This window comes from Mustela nigripes, chromosome 7 (assembly GCF_022355385.1).
Source record: "Mustela nigripes isolate SB6536 chromosome 7, MUSNIG.SB6536, whole genome shotgun sequence".
NCBI lineage: Eukaryota > Metazoa > Chordata > Mammalia > Carnivora > Mustelidae > Mustela > Mustela nigripes.
The window spans coordinates 76,611,742-76,622,317 of record NC_081563.1 but is presented as its reverse complement, the minus strand read 5'-3'; the positions used below and the strand labels follow the sequence as shown (position 1 = coordinate 76,622,317).

General features: G+C 40.7%; 1 protein-coding gene across 4 annotated transcripts in view; it reads right to left on the bottom strand.

Moving 5' to 3' along the window:
- The window catches only part of PLEKHH2 (pleckstrin homology, MyTH4 and FERM domain containing H2), a 120,617-nt gene that overhangs the window by 88,044 nt on the left and 21,997 nt on the right, over positions 1 to 10,576 (bottom strand). The window lies entirely within an intron of this gene.

Below are 10,576 nucleotides of genomic sequence, written 5' to 3'. Positions count from 1 at the left end.
CCGAAGGCAGCTGCTTAACCAACTGAGCCACCCAGGCGTCCCGTCAGTTTGTTTTCTGAGATTAAAAGTCACTTATGGTTTGTCTCCCTCCCAATCCCATCTTGTTTCATTTATTCTTCTCCTACCCCCTTAACCCCCCATGTTGCATCTCCAGTTCCTCAAATCAGGGAGATCATATGATAGTTGTCTTTCTCCGCTTGACTTATTTTGCTAAGCAGGATACCCTCTAGTTCCATCCACGTTGTCGCAAATGGCAAGATTTTATTTCTTTTGATGGCTGCATAGTATTCTATTGTGTATATATGCCACATCTTCTTTATCCATTCGTCTGTTGATGGACATCTAGGTTCTTTCCATAGTTTGGCTATTGTAGACATTGCTGCAATAAACATTTGGGTGCACGTGCCCCTTTGGATCACTACGTTTGTATCTTTAGGGTAAATACCCAGAAGTGCAATTGCTGGGTCATAGGGTAGTTGTATTTTCAACATTTTGAGGAACCTCCATGTTGTTGTCCAGAGTGGTCGCATCAGCTTGCATTCCCACCAACAGTGTAGGAGGGTTTCCCTTTCTCCACATCCTCGCCAGCATCTGTCATTTCCTGACTTGTTAATTTTAGCCATTCTGACTGGTGTGAGGTGATATCTCATTATGGTTTTGATTTGTATTTCCCTGATGCCGAGTGATATGGAGCACTTTTTCATGTGTCTGTTGGCCATCTGGATGTCTTCTTTGCAGAAATGTCTGTTCATGTCTTCTTGATTGGATTATTTGTTCTTTGGGTGTTGAGTTTGCTAAGTTCTTTATAGATTTTGGACACTAGCCCTTTATCTGATATGTCGTTTGCAAATATCTTCTCCCATTCTGTCAGTTGTCTTTTGGTCTTGTTAACTGTTTCCTTTGCTGTGCAAAAGCTTTTGATCTTGATAAAATCCCAATAGTTCATTTTTGCCCTTGACTTCCTTGCCTTTGGCGATGTTCCTAGGAAGATGTTGCTGCGGCTGTGGTCAAAGAGGTTGCTGCCTGTGTTCTCCTCAAGGATTTTGATGGATTCCTTTCTCACATTGAGGTCCTTCATCCATTTTGAGTCTATTTTCATGTGTGGTATAAGGAAATGGTCCAATTTCATTTTTCTGCATTTGGCTGTCCAATTTTCCCAACACCATTTATTGAAGAGGCTGTCTTTTTTCCATTGGACATTCTTTCCTGCTTTGTTGGAGATTAGTTGACCATAGAGTTGAGGGTCTATTTCTGGGCTCTCTATTCTGTTCCATTGATCTATGTGTCTGTTTTTGTGCCAGTACCATGCTGTCTTGATGATGATAGCTTTGTAATAGAGCTTGAAGTCCGGAATTGTGATGCCACCAACTTTGGCTTTCTTTTTCGATATTCCTTTGGCTATTTGAGGTCTTTTCTGGTTCCATATAAATTTTAGGATTATTTGATCCATTTCTTTGAAGAAAATGGATGGTACTTTGATAGGAATTGCATTAAATGTATAGATTACTTTAGGTAGCATAGACATTTTCACAATGTTTATTCTTCCAATCCAGGAGCATGGAACATTTTTCCATTTCTTTGTGTCTTCCTCAATTTCTTTCATGAGTACTTTATAGTTTTCTGAATATAGATTCTTTGCCTCTTTGGCTAGGTTTATTCCTAGGTATCTTATGGTTTTGGGTGCAATTGTAAATGGGATTAACTCCTTAATTTCTCTTTCTTCTGTCTTGTTGTTGGTGTAGAGAAATGCAACTGATTTCTGTGCATTGATTTTATATCCTGACACTTTACTGAATTCCTGTCTAAGTTCTAGCAGTTTTGGAGTGGAGTCTTTTTGGTTTTCCACATATAGTATCATATCATCTGCAAAGAGTGACAGTTTGACTTCTTCTTTGCCGATTTGGTTGCCTTTAATTTCTTTTTGTTGTCTGATTGCTGAGGCTAGGACTTCTAGTACTATGTTGAATAGCAGTGGTGATAATGGACATCCCTGCTGTGTTCCTGACCTTAGCAGAAAAGCTTTCAGTTTTTCTCCATTGAGAACGATATTTGTGGTGGGTTTTTCATAGATGGCTTTTATAATATTGAGGTATGTGTTCTCTATCCCTACACTTTGAAGAGTTTTGATCAGGAAGGGATGCTGTACTTTGTCAAATGCTTTTTCAGCATCTATTGAGAGTATCATATGGTTCTTGTTCTTTCTTTTATTGATGTGTTGTATCACATTGACTGATTTGCGGATGTTGAACCAACCTTGCAGCCCTGGAATAAATCCCACTTGGTCGTGGTGAATAATCCTTTGAATGTACTGTTGAATCCTATTGGCTAGTATTTTGTTGAGTATTTTCGCATCTGTGTTCATCACAGATATGAATTTAGTGCCATTGTATTGCCTGTAAGGTGACTGTAACTGTAGATTGCCTTTGTTCCTTTCTGATCTACTACTTTTTTTCTCTCTTTGCTTAGAGGACCCCTTTCAATATTTCCTGTAGAGCTGGTTTGGTGTTTGCAAATTCTTTCAGTTTTTGTTTGTCCTGGAAGCTTTTAATCTCTCCTTCTATTTTCAATGATAGCCTAGCTGGATATAGTATTCTTGGCTGCATGTTTTTCTTGTTTAGTGCTCTGAATATATCATGCCAGCTCTTTCTGGCCTGCCAGGTCTCTGTGGATAAGTCTGCTGCCAATCTAATATTTTTACCATTGTATGTTACAGACTTCTTTTCCCGGGCTGCTTTCAGGATTTTCTCTTTGTTACTAAGGCTTGTAAACTTTACTATTAGGTGACGGGGTGTGGACCTATTCTTATTGATTTTGAGGGGCGTTCTCTGCACCTCCTGGATTTTGATGCTTGTTCCCTTTGCCATATTGGGGAAATTCTCTCCAATAATTCTCTCCAGTATACCTTCTGCTCCCCTCTCTCTTTCTTCTTCTTCTGGAATCCCAATTATTCTAATGTTGTTTTGTCCTATGGTTTGACTTATCTCTCGAATTCTGCCCTTGTGGTCCAGTAGCTGTTTGTCCCTCTTTTGCTCAGCTTCTTTATTCTCTGTCATTTGGTCTTCTATATCACTAATTCTTTCTTCTGCCCCTTTTATCCTAGCAGTCAGAGCCTCCATTTTTTATTGCACCTCATTAATAGCTTTTTTGATTTCAACTTGGTTAGATTTTAGTTCTTTTATTTCTCCAGAAAGGGCTTTTATATCTCCCGAGAGGGTTTCTCTAATATCTTCCATGTCTTTTTTGAGCCCGGCTAAAACCTTGAGAATTGTCATTCTGAACTCTAGATCTGATATATTACCAATGTCTGTATTGATTAGGTCCCTAGCCTTCGGTACTGCCTCTTGTTCTTTTTTTTGTGGTGAATTTTTCCGCCTTGTCATTTTGTCCAGATAAGAGTATATGAAGGAGCAAGTAAAATACTAAAAGGGTGGCAAGAACCCCAGGAAAATATGCTTTAACCAAATCAGAAGAGATCCCAAATCATGAGGGGGAAGAAAGGGGATAAAAAGAGGTTCAGAAAGAAAAAAGAAAGAAAGAAAGAAAAGAAACAATTAAGAAAAGAAAACGAATAAAGAAAAAGTATAAAAAAGAATATATATATATATATATATTAGATAAACTAGTTTAAAAACATTAAAAAAGAAAAGGGTAAAAGTTAAAAAAATTTAGCAGAAGAAGAGGAAAAAAAATTGAAAAAGAAAAAAAATTAAATTAACTACAAGATTAAAGAATCATGGGGAGAAAACCATGAGTTCCGTGCTTTGCTTTCTCCTCCTCTGGAATTCTGCTGCTCTCCTTGGTATTGAAACTGCACTCCTTGGCAGGTGAACTTGGTCCTGGCTGGATTTCTTGTTGATCTTCTGGGGGAGGGGCCTCTTGTAGTGATTCTCAAGTGTCTTTGCCACAGGCGGAATTGCAAACCCCTTACCAGGGGCCGGGCTGAGTAATCGCTTGGGTTTGCTTTCCGGAGCTTTTGTTCCCTGAGTGCTTTTCGTAGAGTTCTGGAGGATGGGAGTGAAAATGGCTGCCTCCTGGTCTCCGGCCCAGAGGAGCCGAGAGCCCGGGGCCACACTCCTCAGTGCGCCCTCAGAGAACAGCGCCCAATTACTCCCATCTCCATGGCCTCCGGCCACGCTCCGAGCCTGCGACCGGTTCAAGGTAATCCCAAGCTGAGAGCTCACTCCTTGGCTCTGTCTCTGAAGCTGACTTCCCTGTTCTAATACCCGCAAGCTCTGCGACACTCAGACACCTTCTGTGACCCTGCGGGACCTGAGGCCACACTGACCCCGCGTGGGCTTCGCCCCGGTTTAGCCTCTGGAGCAATGTCCCTCAGCAGAACAGACTTTTAAATGTCCTGATTTGTGCTCCGTTGCTCCGCCACTTGCCGACCCCTCCCCCTGGGGTCTATCTTCTGGTCGCTTTGGATTCACTTCTCCGCCAGTCCTACCTTTCAGAAAGTGGTTGATTTTCTGTTTCTAGAATTGCTGTTCTTCTTCTCTTCGATCTGCCGTTGGATTTGTAGGTGTTTGCAATCTTAAGATAAGCTATCTAGCTGATCTCCTGCTACCTGAAGTAGTCTCAGCCTGCTACTTCTCCACCATCTTGACTCCTCCCTGCTTAATAGAAATTTTTAAGTACATTTGTGTCTCATATTATATCTCTATTGGATAACAGAAGTGTAAAATATTCCATTGTCACCATAAATGGCAATTTAACTGCCTGTCCACACAGCAGAATTTTTTAAGACCATTTATTGAAGGCATCTAGCTTCTAGAAGAGGCTTCAAATATTTGGGTATATAAATAAATATTTCTCAAGTGGTTTTTTTGGACCTGATATAATCATTAATTTTTGTGAAAATATTTCAAATGTTTAATAAGCCAGGACTGTTGTCTAAAATATTTTATTGAGTTACTGTATAGGTTATGGCACTGGGAAGCCATTGGGACAAGCACTGTCTCCTGTGTAAGGTATTCTTTATACCAAAAAGGCAACTGGCAGGCACATGCCAACACTGTATTCTTCCTCTACTGGCAATATGCTGATAATTGTCGCCTCTACAATGTAACTACTTATGTTATTATAGGGGAAATTTTGCTTGTGGAGCCTTAGCCTCACTTTTGAATATTGTTGAGGTTGCCAGGAAAATCCACAAACAAGTGGCTGATCTGTAAAATTCTGCTCATGAAAAAAATATATAGAGAGAGTACTGACACACCTATTCCAGGGGCCAAAATCAGGAACATTTGACAACACCAAATGCTGACAAGGACATGGAGAAACAGGAACTTTCATTTATTGCTCATGGGAATTCAAAATGGTACAACAACTTTGGAAGACAGTTTGGCAGTTTCTTATGAAACTAAACATACTCTTACCATATGATCTAGCAGTCGTGCTCTTGGATATTTATACAAAGGAGCTGAAAATTTATGTCAACACAAAACTTTGCATACAGATATTCACATTAGCTGTATTCATAACTGCCAAAACTTGGAAGCAATCAAGATGTCCTTCAGTAGGTGAATGGATAAATAAACCATGGTACATCCAGACAATGACCTATTATTTGGCACTAAAAGGAAATGGGCCATGAAGCCATGAAAAGACATGGAGGAAACTTAAACGCATATTATTAAGTGAAAAAAGCCAGTTTGAAAAGACTGCATATTGTATGATTCCAGCTGAGGCTGGGGATAAACAAGGCACAGAAGTTATTCAGAGCAGTGAAAAAACTCTGTATGATACCATAATGATGGATACATATCACTATACCTTTGTCCAAATCCATGGAATGTACACCAAGAGTGAAACTATGGACTTTGGGCTTTTATAACGTGTCAATGTAGGTTCATCAATTGTGACAAATTTACCACTCTAGTGGAGAATGTTGATAACAAGGGAAGTTATGCATGTGAAGGAGCTGGGAATATATGAGACACTTCTGTACCACCCTACTTTTTTGTGAACCTTAAACTACTCTAAAAAATAAAGTCTTAAAAAAGACTGAATATTTCTTTTTTTGTTTTTTAAGATTTTATTTATTTATTTGACAGACAGAGATCACAAGTAGGCAGAGAAGCAGGCAGAGAGAGAGGAGGAAGCAGGTTCCCCGCTGAGCAGAGAGCCTGATGTGGGGCTCCATCCCAGGACCCTGGGATCATGACCTGAGCCGAAGGCAGAGGCTTTAACCCACTGAGCCACCCAGGAGCCCCAAGACTGAATGGTTTCTTAAGGGGATTGCTATGGTCTGCAGGTTTATGCCCCTCTCCTCCAAATTCACACTGGAATCTTTACACCCAATGTGATGGTGATTAAGTCCTGAGGGTGGGACTCTCATGAATGGGATTAGTACTTTTATTTATTTTTTTTCTTTTTTTTTTTAAGATTTTATTTATTTATTTGACAGAGAGAGATCACAAGTAGGCAGAGAGGCAGGCAGAGAGAGAGGGGAAGCAGACTCCCCACCGAGCAGAGAGTCCAATGCGGAACTCGATCCCAGGACCCTGAGACCATGACCCGAGCCGAAGGCAGAGAGAGGCTTAACCCACTGAGCCACGCAGGTGCCTTGGATTAGTGCTTTTATAATAGAGATCCCACCGAGCTCCCTAGCCTCTTCTGCCAAGTGAAAATACAAGAAGTCTAAGACCCAGAGCCTGACCTTGTTGGCCCCCTAATCTCAGACTTCCAGCGAACAGAATTGTGAGAAATAAATTTCTATTGTTCATAAGCTATGTGGTTTGTCACATTTTGTTATAGCAGCACAAATGGACCAAGACAGAAATTGGCACTGAGAGTGGAGTGCTGCTGTAACAAATACCTAAAAATGTGGAAGTGACTGTGGAATTGAGTAATTGGTAGAAGCTTGAAGAATTTTGGGGTCTGTGATAGAAAAAAACGATATTCCCCTGAACAGACCATTTAAAGCAATTCTGGTGAGAACTCACAAGGCAAATGAGAAAGAAAGCTATAGAGAAAGCCCCAGTCTTCTTAGAGAGCACCCAAGTTGTGAGCAGAGTGTCAGTGGAAATGTGATGGATGGTAAAGGACATTCTGATGAAGTCTCAGATGGAAATGAGGAACATGTTACTGGAAACGAGAGGAAGGGTGATCCTTGTTTCAAAGCAGCAAGCAGCTTTACTGAATTGGATTCTCCTCTTGGGGTTTTGTGGAAGGCAGAACTTGTGAGCGACAAAACTGGATATTTGGCTGAGGAAATTTCCAAGGCGGCCTAATTGAGGTGTTGAAGGAGCAGCCTAATTCTTCTTGAATGCTTATAGTAAAATTCAAGAAGAGAAATGATTTAAAGATAGATTGTTAATCAAAGAGGAAGTGGAACCTAAGAATTCAGCATGTCCACGTTGGAAAAATTGGGAAAGCTTGTTCAGGAGAGGACAGGGTGTGGCCAAACCACCTTTTGATTAAGGGATCAGTATGGGTTTGAGAGCTAGGTATGGGTTTGAGTATGGGTTTGAGAGTTAGGTAGCAACTGAAGAAAGAAAAGTCTGTGTGAACTGAAGAGGAAGGAATGAGGCTAGCTGTTGGACTTGGATTTCACAGGATGGGATCTTAGAGCCATGGCTGTGATATTGGGCTATTCTTCAAGACAAAGAAGAAGGACCCCAGCTCATCAGAGCTGCTCCTCAGTTTCACAGGCCAGGGCGGGGCATTTCTTGAGTTTCTACAGGCTACACAATATCTACCCAAACCAAAGTGGTGCCACCCAAAGCCATAGGGGGCCAACTCCTACCCAGGAGAGTCATGGAAGCATGGGCCTACCTCCACCTAGATTTGGAATGTTGAAGACACCCAGACCTGTGGGCGTACAACCCAAACACAGTGCCACCTCTGGGGCAAGGCCACCAGAGAGCCCCAACCTGGGCAATTCCCAATGAAGCCATGGGAGTGGGGCCACCCCTGGGATCCCAGACTGGTAGAACCATCACAATGCAACTTCAACCCATGAGAGCTGCCCTGCAAATCCATAAGGCTGCAAATGGCCCTGAGGGTCCAGAAAGTGAGACTCCTGCTCCCCCTTATCTCCCTCCTGAGTTAATCCAGAAGGTAGGACCTCCATACCAGAGAGCTGAACATCTACTTAAAGAAAATTATTCTCAACCCTTAAGATTTAATGTTAGTTGCCTTGTGGGGCTTTAAACTTGCTTAGGAATTGTTACCCTTCTTTTTCTCCTATCTCTTCCTTTTGGAATGAAAATATCCTATGTCTGTCCCACCACTGTATTTTAGAAACTTATAATTTGTTTGATTTCACAGATTCACAGCTGGCAGGGATTTCTTCAGAATGATCCATACCTTGAGTCTCATCCATAACTGATTTAGGTGAGACTCCACACTTCATAGACTTTTACAGCTGTTGGGATAGAATGAATGTAAGAAAGACATGATTTGGGGAGGCCAGGGATGGAATGAATGCTATGGTCTAAATGTTTGTGTCCCCCTGAAAATTCACATGTTCGAATCCTAACACCCCCTGTGGTGGGGTTAGGAGGAGAGGTATTTGGGAGGTGATGAGGTCATGAGGGGGCCCTCACGAATGGGATCAGTGCCCTTACCAAAGAGAGCCCACAGTGCTCCCTAGCCCCTTCCACTGTGTGAAGATACAGTGAGAAGTCTGCAGCTCTGAAGAGAACCCTCACCTGACTTAACTGACACCCTGATCTTAGATCTCCAAACTCCAGAACTATGATAAACTTCCATTGTTTAGAAGTTACACAGTCTACAACATTTAGTTATAGTAGAACAAACTAAGATAAGGACTATACAAATATCTGGTCAGATTTCTCTTTCTGAAGTTTGGTTTCTAGTGTTAACAGAGCAGAAGCCTTGTGTCTTTGCCTCACTGTTACATACCCTAATGCACATCTTTATATGCAGTGCATATTCAATATATTATAAATTACTGGATGAAATTATGTTGTAAAGGATTATGCATATATGAATAGGATAGTATTTTTACTGCTGCCAAAATAATGTTTCTTCCACTCCTATGGCATTGACTCTCTTCCTTCTACTATTTTCCCAACTACACTACAAGTTTCTTGAAGACAGACTTCATGTGTGAGGACCCTTTATATCTTCCTTAACATCTTGCACATACCAGCCATACAGTTCAAATTTTAAAAGCTTGGTAGCAAGCAATAACCTCATTAAAAAACAAAACAAAACATTAGTTCCATTATAAAAAGCCCCACACCTAACACACACACACACACTATTTCACAACACTTGGGATATAAGGTTATAGATAAGCAGGCTAAATGTGCTGAAAGAAAACATTATATGTTTATGACTTTGAATACAAGTTAAATAAAGACCTATTCAAAAAGTCATTTTTTCTTTTTTAATAAAAAAAGTATAGGGCACCTGGGTGGCACAGTTGGTTAAGCATCTGACTCTTGGCTTTGGCTTAGATCATGATCTTGGAGTTGTGGGATCAAGCCCCCTGTTGGGCTCTGCGCTCAGTGTGTATACTCAGTATAGTATACTATAGTATATAGTATATAGTATATAGTATATATCTATATCTATATCTATATCTATATATAGAAAGAGACAATGGTGGGGAGGGGCAGAGAGTAAGGCAGAGAGAGTATATATCTATATCTATATCTATATCTATATATAGAAAGAGAAGGCACCATCAGGAATCCCTGAGATTTTTTAAAAAGGTTTTATTTTATATTTTATTTATTTGAGAGAGAGGGAGAGCACTAGCAAGGGAGAGGCAGAGCAAGCACGAGAGGGGGGCAGAGGGAGAAGCAAACTCCCCCCTGAGCAGGGACCCTAATGTGGGGGTCAATCCCAGGGTCCTAGAATCATGACCCAAGCTGAAGGCAACTAACTGAGCCACCCAGGCACCCCAATAAAAAAATCTTAAAAAAATAAAAGTAGCCCTTGAAATATCAATGTAGAGAAAAGTGGAAAGAGTACTAATGTTAGAAGCAAGAAGACTGAAATCAGAATCCAGTTCCACTACTTATGAGCAATGTAATTATGAATAAGTCATTTAACTTCTCAGAGTTTCCATTCCTCATTTGTAAAAGAGATTAAAATTTATCTCACAGTATTGACATGAAGATTAAACAGGAGCATGTCTATCATTGTATCTAAGACTTAATGGATGTTCAATGGATATTTACACAGCAGCGCATTTCTATCATATACATGCATTAGTTTTATGAATAACTTTAAGTTAGCAAGGTTTAGTTTAAAATGAACGGAGTAGGAACGCCTGGGTGGCTCAGTTCGTTGAGCAGCTGCCTTCGGCTCAGGTCATGATCCTAGCGTCCTGGGATGGAGTCCCACATTGGGCTCCTTGTTCCGTAGGGAGCCCGCTTCTCCCTCTACCACTCTGTCTGCCTGTGCGCTTGCACTCTCGCGCTCTCTCTCTCTCTCTGACAAAATAAATAAATAAATAAAATCTTTAAAATGAACGGAGTAGATTCAAGAGATCTGGTTTCTAATTCTTACTCTATGACTCAACAGCTTGATACTGCACTTCAAAATTCTTTTTTTTTTTTAAGATTTTTATTTATTTGACAGAGAGAGATCACAA